Source organism: Balearica regulorum, chromosome 4 (genome assembly GCF_011004875.1).
Source record: "Balearica regulorum gibbericeps isolate bBalReg1 chromosome 4, bBalReg1.pri, whole genome shotgun sequence".
Taxonomy (NCBI): domain Eukaryota; kingdom Metazoa; phylum Chordata; class Aves; order Gruiformes; family Gruidae; genus Balearica; species Balearica regulorum.
This window is the reverse complement of record NC_046187.1, coordinates 4388910-4411385: the sequence shown is the minus strand read 5'-3', so window position 1 is coordinate 4411385 and position 22476 is coordinate 4388910. Positions and strand designations below refer to the sequence as shown.

Here is a 22476-nt window from a genome sequence, read left to right as displayed (position 1 = left end):
TATATCTGGAGAGCTGTGCTCCTTGTTCAATTGAAGAATTACATTACTTCGATGCCTATAATTTAGTTTCTAAATGGCATGAAGATTTATTAGCATGTTCTTAAAAGCAGCCATTTCATAGTATGAAAAGGCTTTTCTTGTCCTTTCAGGTTTCTGTGTGGCTGATGTTGTTTTAACTTGTGTTTGGTGTTAGTCATGTGATTTTCTTTTCGGTTGGAATTGCCACAAACAGCTCAAACCTTTCAGACTGCCTAAATTATTGATTAATAACAACTAAATTTAGCAATACCTAGTTGTAAAAAAAATATATGTGACTTTAAATACCTATGTTATACAGGCATATTTAAAGAAATCGAACTTTATTTAGTTCGAATTTTTGTTCTATAATCTGAATACCTGAGTACCTGTGACCTGTTAAGTAGTACCATTCTGTGGTACTACTGGAACTGCTCTTGCTTCATCTGTGTTGTAGGTGCACAAATACGAAGAAACAACAGCCACTAAGTGGCCTGTGAAACAAAATACAGCTCAAGCTGGTCCTCAGATTTTAGAGCTGGTTTTCTTTCTAAAATATTTAGTTTGTAAAGCCTACCATGGCTCACTAGTAGTGCTCCAGAGTCAAAAATGCAAGACAGCCTTCCAAAACATGCAATCCTAGCTTTCCCAGCAATGCATTTATCCAGAATATGCTCTCCTCCAAACCAGCAGTCGTATTCAAATCTCATCTCACGCATTTTCTTTTTGCTGATGGAGTTGCTGGGTCGGCACCCTGTGCTCGCTCGCTGGGCTGGTGGCACGTATTGGCTCGGGGTTACGGGGAGGGGTAAGCAAGTCTTTCACTTCACAAGTATTTGTGAGGTGCCAAGCAGCACAGCCTGCTGTCTGTCTGAATTATTTTTTTGCTAGATTAAAGATGCCTTTAGTTTATAACTGTCTCATTTCTAATAAGCGCACAGAGTTGAGGCGACAGCAAGGAAAAAGACTTGCCAAGTGTGGGGTCTCAGGTTTGGGGGCTTTTTGCTTGCAATGCAAAGTGACCTATTTTAAATCTCACTCTATTTTGGTTTGATACGGACTAAAATGACGGTGTTTGAGAGACCTGTTTTTCAGTATGAAGTGGATTAAGTGACGCTAAGAATGGAGTGACGTCTAGCAGTAGAAATGGAAATGGTACCATTACAAACCAAGCAGCTGTGATGCAAAGAGAGAAGAGTGGATATTGTTCATGCCACTGGATCGACTTCAAGCTAACGTAAATATACCCCTGTTTCTTTTGTGGGAGAAAAGGAAAAAAAAAAAAAAAAAAAGCACCTTGTTTTCTTTGTGGTTTTAGGAGTTATTTGAGTTTGAGATGAGAACAATGCAAATCCATGCAATATTATCTTGAAGAGTAGATTAGTGCATACTGGGAAATGAGCAGGCTCCCCTCGTGCTCCAGGACGAATGAAAGCAATGCTATTAGTCTCCTTACCTTTCAGAGAGCGTCACTCATCCATCATCAGCAATTTCAGGATGCAAGATAGATGTTGTCATTTCAGTAATTGTATTAGCTTAGTTATTCTTCTGTACATTAACCAAATTCATCATTTAGTTTACTTAGAAGAATAGGTTAGGGACTAGACTTTGCAAGGTACGCTCATAAACAAAACCAAGAGATGCTGTATTTTCTTTTGTTTATTAACTCTCTTTGCTCTGCACTTCTTGATGCAATTTTTATTCTTGAGACTATGCCTTCATTGAGAGACATAAGAATAAATATTTGTGGATAAATATGAGAAATCTTCAAAATACTAGCAATGTTGCAAAAGCTAGTTAAATTTGCTAAGTGGCAACAAGGAATTAGTTTCCAAGTCCCAGGCTCTCCAATGCCTGGAAGTAAATAGTTAAGGACATTACATATTTTTAGGCCAACCACATGATGTTTATGTGAACATCATGTTAGCTGAAAAACATTTCCATTTATAGTCTTCTGAAATTTGTTTTTGAAAATGCCATGTTTTGCAGCCAGTCCCATCCTTTTCACACCGAATGTGGTTTCCCACGCTCCTCTGTCCATTGAGAGGACATCCCACCAGAAGAAAAGGTGAACAACTTGGTTTCTGGTACAGAAGCAGATCTCAGAGGCCTTCTTCCGAAACACAGCTCTGTCAGGTACATCAAGGCAGGGAAATAACGTGAACTTAAATTGAAAAGTGGACCTCAGGACAGGCCAGTCTCGAGAACTTTTAATTGGAGACCTGAGGGAGATGCTTCAGGGCAGAGGTCTGGAGGACAAGGTCTTCTCCACTTAATCCATCAGTGGTATCCAGCTAGACCCAAGTCTGAAACTGCTTTGACACATGGAGCTTAACTTTCAGAAGTCTTTGCCTCACTTTTGAGTTTCTCCATCTTTAAGATGGGGGATGATTAAAAAAAGCCCACCCTCGCCTGTCTCACAAAGGTTCAAGAAGATGTGTTAGATGTTATGCATAGGGTAATTTGTAGATGAAAAGCACAAAAGAAATGCTAACCGCTAGTAATTTTAGTCCATATAGGGATGAAACTGTAGTAAATGCAGGATAGATGTCCCAGACATTTGATAGATACACTGCGTGGGAAGTGTAATACCCTTTGAATGCTTCAGAAATCAGATCTCTGCAGTTCAAAGAGTTCCGACTCTGTTTCATTTTTTCCCCCCTCAGTAGAAAGTGACAACAAGCTGAAGTATTATTCCAATAATCTTCTTGTTTATTGTTGTTTATAAAAGGGCTTCTGGCTAAATGTTCATTACAATTTTTTTTATGTCCCAACTAATATATATCATGACTTTATGGATGAGCTAAATAAAATGACCCATTTAAAACTTTTGAAGACTATGTGAAAAGGCATCATATGCTAGAAAATTGTATGTACGCTGTATGCAACAAAAGCAACTCTTTTTTTCATTTGAAGGAGAATGGCAAAATAATAAATTGTGACTGGTGACATTTCCCTATGCTACCATCTATTTGTAACACACTTATTTAAAGGCTGCGTTGGCCATATCCATTCATCTTTCCTCCTGGGTCAATTATGCTGTTTGCATTCAAATCAATCCCTTAATCAAGTCCGTTGATAATTGCAGCAGTACAAGGGAGATATTTATCATAGAAATGTAATGAAGGCACTTTGTTCCAGTGCAGCCTAGACTAATACTGTACTGCCACAGTGGACCATTTATGCATATGTGTGTAGTTTATTTTCCTAATTAACAGTCTCAGACACAGGCATGCTTGGATCTCACTGATGGCGTTCGATGGGCAATGCAGTAGGCTTAAGACCACCGTCTTCAGGGTTCACCATATTGTCTTTTGCTAACTACATGAAATTTCAATAAACTTTGTGTAGATGCCTCTATCCTTCCAAAGAGAAGCAATCAGAATTAGACCTTGCATGTGCTCGTTAAATATACCTTCCCACATAGCGTGGAAGTGAGAAAGGGATGGGCTTTCGGATGCAATTCAGACCTGGGCAGAGAATTAACCGTAGCCCTGTGGAGGCTGTCTGAAATGTAAATTACGTCCTTGCTGGTGGAAGTTTGGTATGCTAGGACAGGCAAAATTGTCATCAGTCTCCATGAAATATGCTGGAACTATGTTATCTATTCTCACTGAAAAATCACCCATTGTATTTAGAAAACAATACTGCTGTCCAGAGGCTCTATTGCCACTGACTTCAGAAACAGTGGTAATTTCCAAAACCTGCTTCTTGCTCCAAGGGATGCTTTGTGTAATTAGTGAGAATACTGTTGTATGCATGATGGTGTGAGGCTGGAAAGAGGTAGTGTTTGTGAAGAGAGACAGTATCTTCTGTTAGGTTAAAATACGTAGCCAGGAAAAGCCCAGTCATGTTGTTTGGATCACTAATAGGTTTCCAGTCTGAATCAGAAATAGCAAGCTTTAATCTGAAGATAGTACTTAAATATTTTAATTCCTTTACATGAGAGATGAAATGAACTGAGGTTTTTTCCTTCTGGTAAAACCATTCTAAAATCCTGATTTTTGTTGTTGTTGTTGGTTTTGTTTTAAAAGAGCATTTGTAATAGCTATCTCTTGTTTAACCTGCTATGAAATTCTAACAAAAAGATGCTTACCCTTGTCCTCGAGCAACAAAAATGTATTGCTTTAATAAAGTTCATGATCTGCAACTGTAACTTGGATTTAGTGAGCTGAAGCAGGTGGAGCCGTAAAGCCAACGTGGCTTTGCCATTTCTGACTCCTCCAGTTTTCTTTGCAAGGTGTGTTACGTGGGGCCAGCTGGCACAGAGGGCTGGCTCCAGGGGGTTCAAAACAGAGCCCGTACATCTTCTGCGACAGCTCTTGCCCAATTTGCTAACTGCACAGTGCAATGAAAGAGGAGGATGAGGAGGAAGGTGCCTTCCTCCCAGTCTCATCTAATGAGAGCAGTAACTCTCGCCTCCAGATTGTACACGCAAATGATGCTAAAATATCTTCCAGTTTGTGATATTCATCTTTTCCTCTCTCTTCTGCTGTAAGAGGGCTAGCTAAACAGGGCTTGCCTTGGTCGCATCCTCTACCAGTTACCAAAGTGTAAGTAACTTTAGTCAGTAAATGTTAGTTCCTTATAAGGGAATTCAGCAATGTTCTTCAATATTTCGGCTAATGGCAATATGTATCTAGATTCCTTAGTGTCCTTTCAAAATTTCCCCCTGCAGCTTTAATACTGAACACTCTACACTCTTTTGGACATAAAGTGTTGTCTCTAATTAAAACCAGTCATTGTAGATAACTACCATTCTGGGAAAAAACCCAAAACATTTTCATTGTAGAAAACCAAGTAACCCAGATCTACAAACAGAATGCACTTCCTCAAAATACGTTGTCATGTGTAACATCACAACACAAGCTTACATGAATGTGATGAAACTGAGCTTTCAGATATTAATTCAAAAGAAACGAACATTGAAGCAATTTGGTTTTGATGATTCAGTTTATTAGCACATACTTCTTTGTTCAGCCAAGCCCAAAATAAAACTGTATTGAAGTTTTTATACATCACTTAGTGAGGGTTCTTCGAACTGCCGTTCAGCTCAGCAATGTTCCTTAACTGCTTCAATTCCAATTTCACTTTATATTTCAATTCACCAGGCTTCACCCCCCTTCTCCCCGGCATGTAGTCTCTGGGGATCCTAAACAATCTACAGAAATTCCATTTTATTGCCCTGGTAATAGCGTTATTTTGAGGCTTCAGGTTGTTTAGGAGCATCCCAAGTAAAATACTTAGCAAGTGCTAGAACTTCAAAAAAGTAGTTAGGTGAAAGCCAGGGTCCTTCCTTTTTCTGTTCCAGACTAAAGCTGAAATTCTGCTGAATTTTTACTTTCCTGACACTTATCTGGGGTTAGGTTTATGCAACTAGCCCAAATTTAAACACAATTCCAGCTTAGATATATGTGCAAGATCTCTGCTGGGCCAGCTCAAAAAGAGGCGATTAAATACCTGTTCACCTGTATTTTTATGGCAAATGCAAGAAAAACACAGATCTGCCTGCAGGGTTCAAAAGCAATGTGGTTTCATTGCATGAGCAATGTCTATGTTACTAACACAGAACGTAAGGCAAGAGCTGTTGGTGGGACTTCAGTGTCTCCGCTGCAACCTAGTGACCTAATATCAGCGTGGGTTTTGAGTAAGCAGAATACAAGCCAGCTCTAATACCAAGCTGGGACCTTAAATTTAAATCTAAACCTAAATTTCGCAAAACTGCCAGGAACAAAAAAAAAAAAAAAAAAAAAAAAGAAAAAAATAAAAAAAAAAAGGTTAATTAGTTGTCTGTAATAACTCTCCCTGTAGTATTTTACACACTTCACAGATCTGCCTGCAGGGTTCAAAAGCAATGTGGTTCCCTTGGTCCAAGTGCACAGGAGCACAGCCCTCCCCTTGCTCAGAGCTGCTGCCTCCTCCTCCTCTTCCTCCCCGTGCCCTTTCCAGCACTAGCCACGTAGTATAGCGGGGGCTGCCTATAGAGATGTGAAATGCTCTATGAATTACTAAGACATGACTCTTAACGCAGCTCATTAATTCGGGGTTGGATGTTACGTGAAGTTGGTCGCACATCTCCTGGGCTGCTTTAAACCTCACTTCCATCTTGCTGCAAAAGCCTCTCTGAGGTGGATCCTCCGTTATTGAAATTAATCCCACGTTTGCCGAAAAATAACGCGCATGTGTGTCTCTCGTGCTGAAAAGTGGGTTTTTTCTGAACGCTGTGAGCTAAATTAATCTCAGTGTAACTCCCAGCCTATTTGGCCATGAGTTCAGTTATCCTATCAGAAATGATAAGTATTGAAGTCACCGTGAATTGTGCATTTGACAACAGCTCTGACCTCATGTGGCACTATTACTTTAAGGAGAATAAAAGTTCCCTTTCAGCTGGATAATCTTGGGCATCTTTCAGTCGGTGAATTGAAATCACAATTGTTTATTCTTTAGAATATCCATTTTTAGGGTTGCTGGGCAGAGAAGATACCTGCGAGTCATTAGTTCCCACTGATGGTCAGGATTTTATATTGCCAATTTGTAATGCATTTGTGGATATCGCATATAAGGAATTAGGAATAATAATGTTGTTTTAATTCATTATTGACCTTCTTTTCTAGTGACACTCCTAGAATAATTTGTGAATAATTTGAGATACTTTCATTTCTGAACTGTGGTTGCTTGCTGTTGAAGCAAAATAAATACCATACCACCAAATATTGCTTGGGTCCAGAAAGCAAATCAAGACCGAAGGCACATGGTTTGGTTCACAGAAGAGCATAACGCGTACCACAGAGCAGCAGGGGCTTGCTTTATTAGACTCAAATAAGAGACGCCTTGCTGCCTGAAGCGAATGACAATTTCAATGAAAAAAATGCCACATGAAAATGATACCAGTGTTAGAGTATTTTGAAAAATAAATATGCTCTGACTTGGCTTTTTGAGCCCCACGACACTGAGCTGTTTGAGGAGAGCCTGCATACTCTGGGTCACTGATTTGTCCCAGCCTGCTTCTCCAACACCAAACCATCTCCCAGACTTCGGTTTTATTTGTGCACGGCGGTGTTTGTGGTGGTGCACGTGTGCGCGAGTCGCTGGCCCTCCCAGTCAACAGGGTATAAAGCACCTTTCGGAGACTGTGACTCTGAGTTGTGGCTCGCTGCGTTCATTTTAGGGGTAGCGATCCCTCAAGGAGCCTAAAATGGTCCCTCAATCGCACATCAATGGCTAAGGGTAAAACCGTGGTACTTCTGAGCGGAGCCTACCACCGTAAATAGGACTATTGGAGTCAAAGGAAAGAGAGGCATTTGTCAGAATTGGGTACCAGTTCATCAGAAACAGCCGGCTGATGTGACTAGTTGTTGTTGTTTTGCTCTTCAGTTTATTTGGTTTCGTTATGAATATTTAGATTAGAAGGCAAAGCATTATAAATGGTGGGAAAACGTATATACCAATTTTAGCTCGTACCTCTGATCAAAGGAATGCTAGCAAGTCGATTAATAGTAGACTGCAAGAGCTTAATGTTCCCTTAATATGTTAATCTCTGCTCACATTTTCATGGGCCATAAATCAAGTGTTTTCTCTGCACCTTTCAGACAGCAAGGGACAAAGCTGAACAAACCCCGTTGACTATAGGAATTTCAGAACAGGTTATATGATTGCTTTTCTTCTGCCCTGTGTCGTGAGAATTACCAACTTTGCCTTATGCTATCAATCACCAACAGAATAAACCCATTTTCACAATACCATAAGTTAGTTAAGTAGGTGAGAGTTACATAAGTTTAGGTAACTTACTTTCCAGGTACATAAACACTGGTAAATACTGGCAGGATGATAATGAAGTATGTTTTTCAATTCAGGGAAGTGCAGTAAACCAAATTCAAAGAGAATTATCTCTTTAAGAAACATCTCGGTGTACTGTTCTCAGTTCACGATGCTTAATCCAGGATAAATTGTGACTTTATACCTTAGTACTTACTTACTCGTGAATTATCCATTTCATACCTGGGATTAAACTCTGCCTGCGCTATAAATAATATGTGCACTCATGCACAGACATTGTAGGTCATTAGTAACAATTTAAAAATCACGTCGTAATGAATTTCTTTATAATTGGTATCAGCAAACCCTTTACTAGCTCAGCTGAACGGATTGCTTATAAACTGAAGTCTTTTGCTCTTTTTTTCCTGTACCGTTGCAATGATTAACTCTGGCCTATCCTATCTACCACCAATAGAATAAAAAAAGTGACATTTGGAGGGTTTACCCATTTCCTCCGTCTCCTCTCCCCCATCTCTGGCTCTTACACTCCTGTCCTTGGTGAGCGCCTGGGCTCAGGAACCTGGCGTCACCAGTGCTCTGGCTTTCCCCTCTCGCTACAGCTGAAGTGGGAACTCCGTGTCCAATTTATTTCCCTCTGTGGCCTGTGAGCTCCTGAGCAAAAGCAAGACCCTGGGGGGTGCCCGGGGTGGAGGACCCCGAGTTCCTGTCCTTTCAGGGGAAGAACAAGCTAACAAAACTGCGGGCGACTGCTTCACACGACGTGCAGTTAAGCTGGAAATTAATGTCACGAAAGAGTTGCAGATCCCGCATTTTTTTTCGTAAGGGTGAAAAAGAGATCAAATACATGAAGGAATTATCCATTTCCTCATTTCCTAAATTCAGAGATCACATCTTTGCTTTATGAAATCTCTCAGCTGCACGCTGCTAGAAACTGGGAGAACGCAGAAGAGAAATATGACTGTGTGCTTGATCTAAGTCCCCACAGTTTGCTATTATCTATCACCAGAGACAGTATCCTGGACAGATTTTTGCTGTGATTTAGAATAGTCATTCTTAAACTCACAGAAGCAAAAGTAGAGCCTTTTTACTGTCCAAGTCCCTCTCAGATCTCCTAGAGCAAGCAATCCCAACAGACATAAACACAAGGAAAAGTTTTGATGAAAGAATGAGTAAATGTAAGAGATTTTGAGAAAATAGAGTGCCATGCAATGTCTTGATTTTGATTGATTTGTACAAGGGGACCATCGCTGTGGTTCGGGAAAGCCTGTCACTGAGATGTTTCTCAGCTATATTGCTACAAGTTGGACATAATAAAAAAATTTCTATTCAGATTTATGATCTCTTTAACACCTGGAGGGTTATACACGGAGGCAGTTACACAGAACGGACATCTGATTGCTTTGCTCTGCCTTCCTGTGTCAGATCTCAGCCCACCCGTGAAGGAGGTGATGACTTGTGCTTCTTTCAGATACCCACATGCCGTCCTCTCTGGGTCAGTGCTAATGCCGAGCAGCCAGCTCACTCTGAAATCAGTGTTTCATATATTGAATAGCTGGTTTTTTCCATAGGGAAAAGCCCTTTTTGTTTACCTGAGGTATTAGTTCCTTTCCCTATGACTCGGAGGGTTATTACAATACCTTTCAGTAAATGTTAACTATCAGAAATAATTAATATCAAGCGCAGCGGAGAGCACCTGGGGGAAAATGAACTCTGAAATACTATGAAATGATTCTGTAACGTGATGGGTAAAGACCTCCCCTGGATAATGAACAGGAGAAAAGCAATTCATACTGCAGTATCCATGGGTCATTCTTTCTTTTAGAAAAGTGGAAGATAAGGTTACCATGTCTTTGAGGTAACTGTTGAGTGGCTTTTGTGTTTCTTAATATAGCAGGTCGATCTTCCAGGAGAGCTCGCTATTGAGTGAGTCTTTTGTCTACAGAAAAGAGAACCTAACATATTCAAATGGAGTAACCCATTTTTTCCAAATTTGCCATACTAATCTTGTATTAGGAATATTTATAGGAAGTGCTGACAAACACAGGGCAAAAAGTTAGGTAGTCTTTAAAGTAAAATTAATTAATATTAGGTATGTTGCTATTCAGTTCAGAGGACAGATTCCTTTTCCAAAGCTGTATTTACTTGTGAAGAAGTCCTGTAAGGCTATGGCCAGAAAAAGTTTCTCCTCGCTGTGCAAGGTCCTGGCTTTGGTTTAACTGGAGCCAAATATCGGGCAAGCACTAATCCATCCGTTCAGGCAAGCCATAACTCCTCCATTAGCTGCGTTTCATCTCCGTTCGTGCCCTCACACGCTGCCCACACTTGCAGTTCCTGACTGGCAGCTGCCAGTCGTTTGCTCCTCCTTTCCCTTGCCTTCCTGCAGCGTGGCAGAGATGCAGCGCCTGCAGCCTCAGGCCACCTCCGCAGGCACCGAGGACGATTGATGCCAGCCGTAACCTGCTGTAAGAAAGAATTGCCATCTTGCCCAGAGCTGGCGTGATACTGGGACGCCTGGCAGTGCTCAGCAGGGCAACTTTATTATCACGTCCGCAGTAAGTAGATGAGGTCCTGATAGTCTGTGCTATACAGCTCCCTGCACGGCGTAGCAGTGATTCATTGGCGTTGTGCGAATAAGCTGCAGGGACTCTTCAGCCCAGAAGAGATCACATAATTTATTTAGTAGAAGTCTCATGTGCCCCTTAAATGCACATATATCTGGACACAGGCGCTGACACGGTTCTGGAGAGTTTTTTAATACATTCAGATGAAAACAGAGTTAAAGTTAAGTGGGCGTACTGAGAACTGCTCTACCGTACGTAGCGTTGTCCTTTTATTCTGCAGTTTTGGCTTGATCTTGGGACTTGAAGCAAGCCCAAGAGCGCAGCACATAGCTTAAAACCCAGTGATTTGTATGCAGGTTGTGATTCTCTTTGCATTAGCTCTGTGAAGGTCTTACCCAGAGAAATAGCAGCTAGGATAGCAATGGGCCAGAAACTGGGGTTCTTTCCAGTCCTATCAAACCTCGGTCTGATTCTTTTAGCCACACAGCAGCAACAGCCCTTTATATGGAGGCCCCCTAATGTATAGATCTTTAGGCCATCGTCTTCATCCCGATACAGCAGATATGCAGCCAGTGTTACAAGGTGCCTCATGAGAGAAAACAGGTTTCTGCTCATGGTATTTCCAATTCTCAGAAATCCCTGTCAATGCAATAGCAAGGGATCACTTCCATACCAAAAGATAGTGGGACTGGTCTATCAGGGTGTTTGAAGTCACAAAACCTTAACGTTTTTATTTCCAGCAAACCCATTATCTTGAAGGGGAGTGAAGGGTGATCCATGGAAAACAGTGCACATGTGGTTTCTTTTGCTGAGACTGGATTAACGAGAAAGTTAAGTATTTTTGCTTTTGAGAATGTCGATGTCTTCATCAGCCCAAGGGAAACTCAGCACTCCTGAGAAACAGAGTTAGTTCATTGCTCCTTTCGTCACACATAGCTGGGACATCTCCCTGCAGCAGCAGTGCTGAGAAGGTTCAGTGGAATCATCCTGCCAAACACACAGACAAGCCACTTATCTTCTCTCTCTTAGAGAAACCTCATTTACACCTTGGGAAAAGTAAACCAGTACAGTTAATCCGTAGACAACTGTGTAGGGAAGCCTGATATTATGATACTGTGAGGGTGTGCTTTTGCTTAGTCTGAATCTTTGCCCCTACAAATGTTGGAATATTTGCAGTAGATGTATTTCCATACACACTAAATGGTATAAATCTCTTTTTTGGCTAAAAATTTGGGATATGTAGGTTTGAATAAAGCCATTCATGCTCTGAAATGATATGTTCTGGAAGGTTTTACTTCGATATTTATTTTCACTGTCAATATTTCATTGGGAGCCTTCACTTTGCCAGTTGGAATAATAGCATAGGCTTGATTTTAGGTTCCTCCATGCTGTTTGTTTTCTTTAAAGATGTGGGCACATGTAGTATTCAGGAAAGTCAGGAACAGTGATCAAACCTCCTGCTGACATGAATGTGGTCAGGACTTTGCCTGCATGTCCTCAAGTGGAGGGCATGGTCCAGGTGATACCGGGGCCTTGGGGCACCCCATGTTCCCATGACCGCAACATGGGACCGTCCTGGCCCCTAACAAACAAGGGCCTCGCTTGCACAACGTCCCCAAAGGCCTGATGCCCTTTTAAATGTGGAGATGTTTCCCACAGTCCATCTGGTGAAGTTTCCTGGTGGTCCCTGCTGGTTACAGCTCCCTGACCTTGCAGCGCGGTGAAGCCGGAGAGCAGGCTGGAACAATGGTGGAGCTACAAGATGGTGGCACCACTCAAACCTTCTCTGAGCAACCCCGCTGGAGTCAAGGCCCCACTCCCAGTCTCAGTTTAGGCCCAGAAAAATCCCCCGACTGCTAAATTTCTCTGGAGCAACAGTGACATCTTGTGGGTTAATTTTAAGCACGCTCTATATGGAAATGTTCCTTACGTCTCCTCTGCCTCTGCTTGCGCAGAAACCGGCAGTCTGAATTCAAGCAGCATCCACGGCCATCTGCTCAGCACAACCCTAGACCTGACAGCAAAATAACTGATGGATGGCAGAACTGCTCATAAAATATTATGCCAAGGGCTCGCTTGGAATTCAGTTAGCAGGATCATGTTATTTGGAAATAGTATTTTAATTGGAAACTGATTGGTAAATGGATATTACACACATTTCATTAAGAACACGCATAGAAAGCTTAGTTCTACATGGACAACAGGAGACGGAAGTATTTGTTAACATGCGTGTTTTCGAAGGTGACGGTGTCCTAGTTTTAATTTGCGAGAACACGATTAGATTAATGTTGCTTTAGGTCTCCATTCTCGTAGTGGTAACACTCCTTTTTATTTAGGTTTTCATTGCTGAGCATAATTTTTACTACTGTGCCTGCCAGTTTGCACCAGTCTGCTTGCAAGGCTTTATTCGATTCAGATCTAATTTTTTTTTTTTATCCTGGCATATTGAATTTGTTGCTCCAGAGGATTTTTCATTCCAGCTGGGCTTCAGTTATTCTCTGATTCCCCCAGGGCTCCATTTTGAGTCCTACTGTGATTTGCATTTGTAGACTTTCGATGGGTAAACATTATAGCTTCTCCAACTCTGTACTGTCACATCCTTTCCAATGGCACTAAGCTCCTGCTGATCTTCTAAAAAAAGCATGATGCTTTGCATAATATTCTGCATGACATTCAATTATGGAGATCTTCACATTTAAAAAACCCCTGTAATCGGGAGAAGAGTGATCTGCTATTAATTAGCTGTCCGATGCCCAGGATTCATGTTGATAGAAGTGGTTCCCCTTGGTTATGGTTTTATTAAGCCATAGGAAAACATGCCATTATAGATATAAAAAATGAATTTTGAAAGAATACTGCCAGCTTGAAAAGTGAAATTTAGTCTTTTAATTTATTAATCTTGCAATAGAACAGTTTTAAATAACAAATTCTATATTTGTTTAAAATATTTGTTTCCAGCAAACTTGAAGATAACATCTTTGGATGTGTGTTAGCACATAGCATTGGAATGAGCAGTTAAGCTTAGGGAAGCTTTGACCTCTTAGTGAACCTACTTACACAAACTTTAGGAATGGATGAGGTTTCTAAAGATGAACTTCCTGAGCTGATGGCTGAGGTCCTTCCCGCCTGTTTCTTCTCAATATGTGCCTACTCAGACACGCACACACAAAAAACATGGCCATGCATTTCTGCACATACATGCAAACTTCTCTAATGGATTTTTGAAAATGAATGTTGACAACACACAATGGCTGATCACCTCTTCTTCCTCGTCTCCTTGCATCATCCTTGTTTTAAAATCCAGTTCCTCCCTTGCTGTAAATACATCGTATCGACCTGGATTAAGGACTGCCTTGGTACACCTACCCAAGGGAACTGAAACCTTGTACCGAGAGGCAGGTGTTGCTTCCCCGCAAGGTTTCCATGGAGGCTGACCAATGCACTACGTTTTGGCCCTTGGCGACAAAGAGATAACCATGATTTCCAGTATCACCACACATCACCGTTCTTGTAAAAGCAGCAACAGCTACAAGGACTTTCTTCTTGAAATCATAGCTTTAAAAGCAAATAAATAGGAAAGAAAGCCCACAACCCAATAATCTACTAATCTTCTGAAGTGGTCATCTATCACAGTGCCATCTATTTAGAAACATTATAAATCAAATGCCTTCCCTGTACCTATAATGATGTCTATAGCAGAGTGGTGTTTTTTAATCTATTAAAAAGAAATTAAGGGAGATAACAATCCTGCAATCTATCAGTTTCAGAACTGCATTCTGTTGGACATTAAACATCAATTAATAAAATAATATAGGCGCAGTTTGTAATTACTATAATACATTTTTTAGTGCAATCAATGTTTCCCTTTTATAAATTTCTAAGGATTGTGAGTTCCGTTCTAGTGATACATGCACGTTAATGGGGCAAGGAGATGCATGTCAGAGCAAAATATACTGCTACTTTATGACGTAGAATTTATTCTACTTTCTTTGGAGGAAAATTATTTTTACCGTGATACATTTTGCAGTATGATGCAACTACTGGATTTTTTTCCCAGGTTCTTCTGGCCTTGTTAGTTCGTATTCACCCATTTTCCTACCTGCACTTTTGCATGCTTACTAAATCATGAGCATAATTATATTGCTGGTGTTTATTAGGTGTAGGAGTACCCTTAATATGCTGGATGGTCTCCGTGGGAAGGTAGTTACAGACTTAGATGAGTTATACCCAGGAGTTACCGATTTGGAGCAAAAAATACATAAATATATTTATGCTCATTAATACTCATATTGTATGAGTTGCAAAGACAGAAGCAGTTTCTGAAAATTATTCTCGAAGTGCTTTTAGATCTTTTACTTTCTTTCCTTTAATGATTTAAGTATGTCGTTTAGGAGAACTTTCTTCCAAGGGAGACAAAAGGCAGTTTCTTCAGAAATGCTGTCAGCACAGCAAGCGTCTCGTGTGTAGGTCCGTCCCCGCAGCAGAGGGTCCTGTCCGTGGCGTGAAGTTATCGCCCTTCTTGATGTTTCCTTCCTTTAAGCTGTGATCTAAGAAATGTCTTTAATTAAAATCCAGCAAAATTATGAGGAAAGATGTTACGCGTGTGCTTGCAGTTTATCTCGAAGGTCGGTCCAGCTGGCAAACTTTCCCTGTGCTTGGGATGATTAGCACCTGAGACATTTATATTTTTAAGTGATTTTTAATGACTTGGAAGCTAACTGGAAAATTCAGATACAAGTTTTCCTAAATTTAGGAGTTTCCAGTTACACTCCTGTGATTCAAACAAATTTCCAGTGCATAAATTTTCTTCAACAAATCTCACACTCTCCCTTACCTGCCCATGTTCTAAATATCTGTAATATATGATGCTGAGATACTTTTAACACATTTTACCCTGGAATTCAGGAAGGTTTGGGGTTTTTCCAGGTGTAGCTGAGAAAAACAACAAACACCTCCATTGAAAATGCAATGCATTAAAACAGCTCCCGGTACTTAAAAAAAAAAAAAAGGAAAAAAAAAAGAGACTGACAGTTATGTCCTGAAGACCTTGTTAAGGCTCCTTAATAATTTGCCTGGTTTTCAAAAAATGCAAAGTGCTTGACAGCTAGTGAGGAATGACATTTAACAAAACAGTGATGGAAAGCTGTAGAGAACCTGAGAGTTTCTGAAATGCAAATGGTGATTGCTTCTAACTACATGCTTGGAGAAACCGGAGAGAGTCACTCTTTTCATGTCATTTTCTAAAATATGACATTGATTTAAAATTTTAGATACAAAACCGAGTGACAGAATTTTCTTACTACAAACTTTAAGACGCTTTATTGCTCTTTGCTGAAAGGCAATACTAAGCTGCTTTTGTTCCAAAATGCCAGCTCTACCAAGAGGGCAGTAGCAGCCACATTTTCTTTAAGTTCAGCTCAGCTGAAAAGGTGAGAAGACCTTGTGGGCTAAAACAGGGGGGGAGTAGCCCTCCCCCCTTCCCCAATAAATTTTTGTAGACACAAAATCTGGAAAATTAGGAAAAAATGGCCACGATCTTCTCTCAGAGGAAAATGCACATAGCTTTGCTGTATTGGAACAGAGCGTGTCTAGCTGTAAGGTTTTTGGGGGGTGAGGTTGAGGGGGGTTTTTTTCTTTTTAAAATAAAGATGTGGCATTTAAATAATGGAAAGTATGAGGCATCACTGCGTACTTTTCCGTGTGTGCCAGCTGGTATCTCTTTCTGGGAGGGGAGTGGGCAAGATGTTTCTTTAGTCTAGCATGGCATGCAGTGTTATAAACTGGGAGAAATACAGGCTCATTATAGCAGTGAATGAAAGCAGACATTTACTGTACCTGTGAATGGTGGGTGGTCTCCCGCTGACAGAAACAAGTGGCAATTTTTTCACGCTTGCCTCATCTTCTTTTTTTGAAAGTGCTTTCTTGGGAAATTAAAAGGCAAAAGCAGTCCGGATTGACGCATCTTTGGCATTTACAATAGAAAAGACACCGAGTGGGACAAATCCTGCGCATCATCCTTAGTGAATTATTCCTCTGCAGCTCGGCCACGCGTGCAAAAATGGCAAGATGTGTCCTGCTGTAGGAGCGTCTGCTTCTTGCACCATTTTCTTCTCCTAACAAGTCAGCGGATGTACTTGTTCATCGTGTGCGCAGGGCCCCAGAGCTGGTTTCTGGCCCCATTACTTACCATTTATTTATTTTTCACTTAAAATAGACAAAACCCAGTAATTCGTTCCTTGTGGCTTGATGGTCTTTCACATTCCAACAGTGTTTTCTCCTCTCTAACAGGTAAGAAGTATTAAGAGGCATCCAAATAGTTTACTGGCAGAATTTCCTGTGTGATGAGTTGCTACTCATTTGCCGTAGGGATTGAGTTTTGCTTATGGGCAAGGCAGAAGCACTTTAAAAAAAAGAAAGGCAAGCTGAGGTCTCTTGAGTGTCACCAGGGATGCTGCTTTTCCCACTTGGGTGGTGGGACTCCAGCGGTTAGGTGGGGTACTGGTCGGTGAGGATGGATGAAGATCGCTGCTCTGAAGGTCTGCGAGCAGTCCTGCAGGGTCTGGTGGCACTGCCTGCAAGCTGGGGCAGAAACCAAGACAAGGCTTTGAAGAGACATGACAGTGCTAGAAGAAATAACTGTTACTAGTTTATTCGCATTTTCTGAAAGAGGATTTGAATCCAGGCTATATAAGTTGGAAAAGGAGGGGGGGAAATCGTGGGGAAAAAAAAAGAGAAATGGAGAGATTTATGAGAGGGACAAAGATTGTGGAATATTTTAATTTTTTTATGTGCTTGCTTTGTTAAAGAGGAAGAGCTGATTGGTTTCTGGAGAGAAAACGTGAAACACTTCCCCAGAGGATGCTTTATGGCCTGCTAGCTGAAGTACACAACAAAAAAAAATAAATAAAAAAGACTCTTGTTTGTCAAATACATGATGCTTTTGACATTGTGTTCCTGATTTAAAGACACACAAGAAGCTAGAAGAGGTAGAGTACTACGCTGGCTGATTCTCGTTCACGTGCAGCTTGGTGCGCTGCGGTCAGTGACCTATAGATGAAAAACACTGCTGTGACGTACGCAGAACCATCGCAGGGAAATAGTGAAGATGAGGCAGTATTTCTGATGCCTGCAATAACTTGCAGGAGTTGTCCATAGACATTTTTCTTGTTCTTTGCCTGTAATTATTCCAGCGTATTTAGTGTATCTTGCACTGAGTGTGGTTTAGTAATTGAATTCCCCCTACAGTTCCATGTGGACATTGCAGGGGCAGGAACATGCATCTCACCAGACAATTTAACTTTTGGTCACTGAGTTTTCCATAATATTTGATTCGCTCTCTTTTCCAGTGGTCACTTTTTATCATTTTCATTGCAATGCTCAAGAAGTATTATCAGATAATAGTGTACCAGTGGCACAAAAAGGTTCAAAAGAAATTGCGATGAACTGTAGGTAAACTATGACTGCATGATACATTCCCTGGTGATTTTATTATTGTGAATTTCTTCTTATAGAGGAACGCTAGTTAGCTGTGTTCACTTCCTATTACCACAGCGCATTTGGTGAGAGCCCCTGCAAAGTGTACAGATAATCCCAGAGTCACGCCTCGTAGTAAACTTCATGTTAAGAAGACTTCCCAGATTTTAAAAATCTGTCGAAGCTGAAGTATTATGCTAAAGTTAGCATCACATCAAGAGCTGTGATAGGAGCTAAAATCTTAACAAGTAAAATATCTACAGCTAAAGTCACATCTAATACTTCATGAACTTCACATATAATATGAATTTACATCAACATCTTTCGAGTTCTATATCTGCAGAGAAGGCAGACAGACAAAGGTTATCTGTGTGGTTTATTTGACAAGGATGCGATGCTTCTTATCAAGTTTTCTCCCCCTAACTCTCATTGTTCATTCTTCATTTAAGAGTCAACAATAAAGTCTAAAATTTGTTCTAATCTTCAGATCTTTTCAACGGATTCAAGTTCATTTTTGTAGGCATGGTTTGGGCTATAGTTCTAAAACCAGCAGGGGATATCTGGTGAATTGCACCATGGAAATCGTGGTGGAAAGTTCACATGCAGTTCTGAGGTGCTCATCAACATGATGGGAAATGAAAAATTAGTAATAATCTCTAAAGCACAACACCACATGTAACATAAGGTGACCAGTATTTTCTTGAGAAGATGGACTCATTTCTGATTCCTTTTGCTGACCGTTGGTGCAGCAAGTTTTTCTTTGGTGGCTGATCAAAATTATCACTTAATCCAGATTCATTTACTCATTTCACATAGTTGTGACTGTGGATTATGATGACTTCAGAGTTCAAAGCCGCTTATATTCGCTATGATTTGTCTACAACGTTCCTGAGGGCTATATTTTCAAAAACTGAGATTTTCTAACAGGGGCACTGAGCGGTGTCAAGCTGCGTTTAGCAACAGAATAAAATAATTTTTCTTTGCAATAGGGGGTGATTGCTGGTCAGCACGCAGCACTGCCAAAAAGGAAGAACTGGGAAAGCTGGAAGAACAGGAGTGATTAAAATCCCCAGCCAGCGATTCGCTCCAACGCCTGACGTGGCACCGGGCCAGCAGTGAAGGGACGCTGAGGCGTGGGATGCCTTGGGCTGAGACTTTTGGCGAGCGAACCGGGACCGGCTGTAGCTGCAGACCCCTCCAAGTACCTTACACAGTGAGTTGTCTATCGCTGAGTGTCTAATAGCGCACTGTAAAAGCTGTGGAAAATGGATTATATGTATTTCATTAAAAACATTGGTTTGATTTACTTTTTAGAGAAGAGTAAAAGAAATAGTGCTCTATCTTCTCTGAATCCAGTGGCAAAATATTCATTGGCCTCATTGTGAGCAGCATCAGGTCTTTTTCTTCAAATATTGAATCACGCCAGGAGAACATAGAGAAACTCTGTGGCTGATATATCTTGTGAAGAAAGACGTTCCAATTTCTGGGGTAAGCACCTAAGCCCTCTTCCACGAGAAGCTGAGTGATGCTCCCTGTCAGGAGCACACCCCAGCTGAGCACTCTCAGTGCTGCTAAGAGCCCCGAATCTCTTTCGATGTCAGTAACTTGTGTAATGCATTGCCTCGTGCTGCTGCTTTGGCTAAGTAATGCATTATGTATAGCTTGAGGTATGGTGGTTAGTGTAATATTTATGCATATAGGTATCTGCGAGAGTCACCTTGAGTACAGCGCAGCCTGCGAAGAGCAGATAAACAGCATTAGTGCCTGCAGTGAGTACGGCACGCTTACAGGTACTTTACTGGAATCCAGCATCTAGACTTTACGTAAAAAAGATATAAATGATGTAAGTTGTCTCATCGCTTGGTTTCCTAATGATTCCTCTAGTAAGGAGAAAGAAGTGTAATGTGGGATCTCATCTAAAATACATGCTGTTAGGCTTCGGCAGCGGTAAGTGTTTTAGAGACATGAACGCGATCATTTAAACCACTTGAACTCTCCTCACCCACTTGAAGGAAGCGGGAAGAGTGAGAAAATGGCAGTCAAAACTGGTCCTGATAAATGATGCTCCCGTATAATGAGCACCACGTGCAGTTCTGGTCTTCCAGCTTTACCATCTTGAGGAAAGAAGGTATAGATAGGTGCGACAAGGGTAGTTGAAAGTACCGTAATCTTCTGTGTGAGCAAAGACTAAATAGGCTAGGACTTTTTAACTCTGCAAACAGGGATGAATGGGAGGTATGTGTCAGAGTGGCAGGGGGAGAGGGGCTGTAATGGACTTCTATGGTTCTGCAAGTGCCATGGAAATTTAACAGGGCCTACTTTTTCTCTGCCTTTCATTACATGAACCTAGGAGGCATCAAACGAAACAATCAAATGATCTTTCAAAACAAGCCAAAACCATGCAATACCTATACTCATGTGTAAACTGTTGGTAGATTCCTTGCTACAGAACCTTGTGGATGTCCAAACTCTATATGGTTAAAAATTGGTTAAACTCACAAAAGAAAAGGATATAACATCTTTATTAAAAAAGAGAAACAAACAAACAAACCCCAGCCAACCCAAAACACATCAAGTCCACCTCAAGCTTAGGATGTCCCCTCAGTTGCAGATTGCTGCAGGATGGGGCAATATTGGGAAAGTGTCGTACGGCAGCCTTCGTGACTTCTTCTGTGAACACGTATTACTGCCCAGAGCTGGGGCAGGGCACAGGGATCTCCTGGCCTTGGTCTGGCCCTGTGCTGTCATTCATGCGGTCCTGTGCGTTGGTGGGATGCCGGGGTGCTCTTGCTGCGGGGTTGGTAATGGCAGTAAGTGTTCAAGCCCGTCCAAAACTTACCTCTGGCAATGAAGCGCACCCAGGCACTGAGCAGCATGCCAGCGTATCGATCTTGAGCTGAAGTACCTCCATCGCTCCTTCAGCTCCTGAGGCTTTTTGTGAAGTCTTCTGTCCAGATAATGAAGAGATTCAACCCTCCTGAGCTTATAAAACCTGATGATTTCATGGTATGAATCAAATCTAGCTTAAGGCTCAGTCTTGCTATTCCAAACTTCATTATTGTTATATATTTTGATGCGTGTGTAAACCATCTAATTTCCAGCTACGTTATTCTCAGGGTAGAATCAATACTGGCTTGATCCTGTTTAGCAGAACAAGGGTTAGCACTTCTGATGAGGATGAAGCGAAGAGAGACTTGCCCTTTTATTTTGAAGAATGAAAACAAGGCAAGTTTTCCTTTAGAAGGGTGGGGTTTCTTGTCTTTATAGCAACTCCCTGTCCTTAGGTTGCTGCTTTTTTTCTTTTTTTTCCTTGTAACATAAAGCAGTATTGCTCCCTGGTCCACAGCACAGAAAAGAGAAGAGGCTCAGTGGATAAAAGCAGGGTGGTTACCTGCTGCCTTCAACCTAGTTCTGCAGCGTATTGTCTGTGCAAACGCTCTGCCACGGCACCTTAACAAGCAGCTGATGGGAGGAATCCTTTTGTCTCGTTTATGGCTTGTAAACCCCTCGCTCCCACTGGCAAGCCAGGCTTCATGAAAATCATCCCACTCAGATCAACAGATTGACTCATGTAATTAATGACCCGAGACAGGGAGATGTGAATTCAGATATGGGCCCAAAATAATTATTGCCATCTAACCACTTGTTAAATATGTAATTTTTCAATTTCATTTAGTTCTTTTCTTACTGCTAGTATTAGCCTAGCAACCATCATGCTGCAACAATTTTCCCTGATTTTTGCCGTATATGTGCTACAAGCCCTTGCAGTCAGACGGGGCTGCATTAGGCACTGCCATTTAGATCACGTAATTTTTCCTAACAAGGACCAGAGGTAGTTCGGTAGCTGTCTGCATCACACTAGTGGTGCATCTTTCATCATCTTTTCTGCTCTTTCCTGAGCCACAACAGTGCCATTATTAGTGCTGACAAATAAAGAGGTGGGAGTATAACTGTCGGTGATGGTGGGCAAGGAAAGGCCGCTTTTCTCGTTCTCGGGAGAGAGCATTTTCCGGACAGAAATAGGAATTCTCGCCTGTTCCCCTGGGGCTATTGAAGGCTGGACACGCGGATGCAATGGCCACATTTTGTGGCTCAGGCCTGTAGGAATGTACACGGCTCTCGGCGTGATTATTTTTTAACAAGGTATTGTTAAAGATTCAGCGAGCTAGGGATGTTTTAAGAGGGGACAGTTAAACACCGCCAATAATTGGGCTTCCCGAGCCTGCACACCATTACATGGGCTTAACGGTGGTGAGACTCCAGCGAATACCTGCAACAGCATTGCATCGAACAGGTAACAGTGCTGAACTGCGCCGCAGAGACAAAAGTCTTGATAGGATGGGGACATGAGCGAAACTTTTTTTTTTTTTTTCACCCTGGAAGACCCTGCTTCTTTTTCCTTTCCCTTCGCATCCACTTGTCTTATTTTGCTCTCTATTTGCAGGTTTGCATTTGATACCGCATGCCTGTAGTCTTGCTGTCTGCCATGCCTCTGCCCAGCCGGGTCGGTGCACGGGAGCGGGGAGTGCGGTGGGGTTATCGGCATCCCAGGGGATCCGAAATGAGCCACTGCGAAACGGGCTGCTCCTGCTAGCGCGGGGACTGCCATCCTCAGCGTACTCCCAGTGCACCGGCAGTGTAGTTTGCCTGG

At 41.6% G+C, this 22476-nt stretch overlaps 1 long non-coding RNA gene across 1 annotated transcript; it reads left to right on the top strand.

Moving 5' to 3' along the window:
- The first annotated feature begins 1107 nt into the window (after positions 1 to 1107).
- Positions 1108 to 19291, top strand: LOC142601531 (uncharacterized). The gene is made up of 4 exons (XR_012835048.1): positions 1108 to 1252; positions 2005 to 2151; positions 18815 to 19038; positions 19140 to 19291. It is a non-coding gene; the product is annotated as an uncharacterized LOC142601531 (long non-coding RNA).
- Positions 19292 to 22476: the final 3185 nt, after the last annotated feature.